At 39.9% G+C, this 404-nt stretch overlaps 1 protein-coding gene across 1 annotated transcript in view; it reads left to right on the top strand.

The window, feature by feature from the left end:
* The window catches only part of LOC110451370 (acetolactate synthase-like protein), a 27,569-nt gene that overhangs the window by 13,406 nt on the left and 13,759 nt on the right, over positions 1–404 (top strand). The gene's annotated exons all lie outside the window — the stretch shown is intronic.

The raw sequence follows: 404 nt of genomic DNA, 5'->3' as shown, positions 1-404 counted from the left end.
GTCATTAAGGCTAGTAGAACACTCACCAACAAATAATGTCATTATTGCTGGTGGGACACTCACCCACAAATAATGTCATCATGACTAGTAGGACACCATACCCACAACTAATGTCATCATGACTGGTAGGACACCCACCCACAAATAATGTCATTAAGGCTAGTAGAACACTCACCAACAAATAATGTCATTATTGCTGGTGGGACACTCACCCACAAATAATGTCATCATGACTAGTAGGACACCATACACTCACCCACAAATAATGTCATTATGACTCTAGTAGAACACTCACCAACAAATAATGTCATTATGACTGGTAGGACACTCGCCCACAAATAATGTCATTATGACAGGTAGGACACTCACCAACAAATAATGTCATTATGGCTAGTAGGACATTA

Source organism: Mizuhopecten yessoensis, unplaced genomic scaffold (assembly GCF_002113885.1).
Source record: "Mizuhopecten yessoensis strain PY_sf001 unplaced genomic scaffold, ASM211388v2 scaffold5971, whole genome shotgun sequence".
Classification (NCBI taxonomy): domain Eukaryota; kingdom Metazoa; phylum Mollusca; class Bivalvia; order Pectinida; family Pectinidae; genus Mizuhopecten; species Mizuhopecten yessoensis.
The sequence above is the reverse complement of the archived record's forward strand: the minus strand, read 5'-3'. Positions and strand labels throughout refer to the sequence as shown.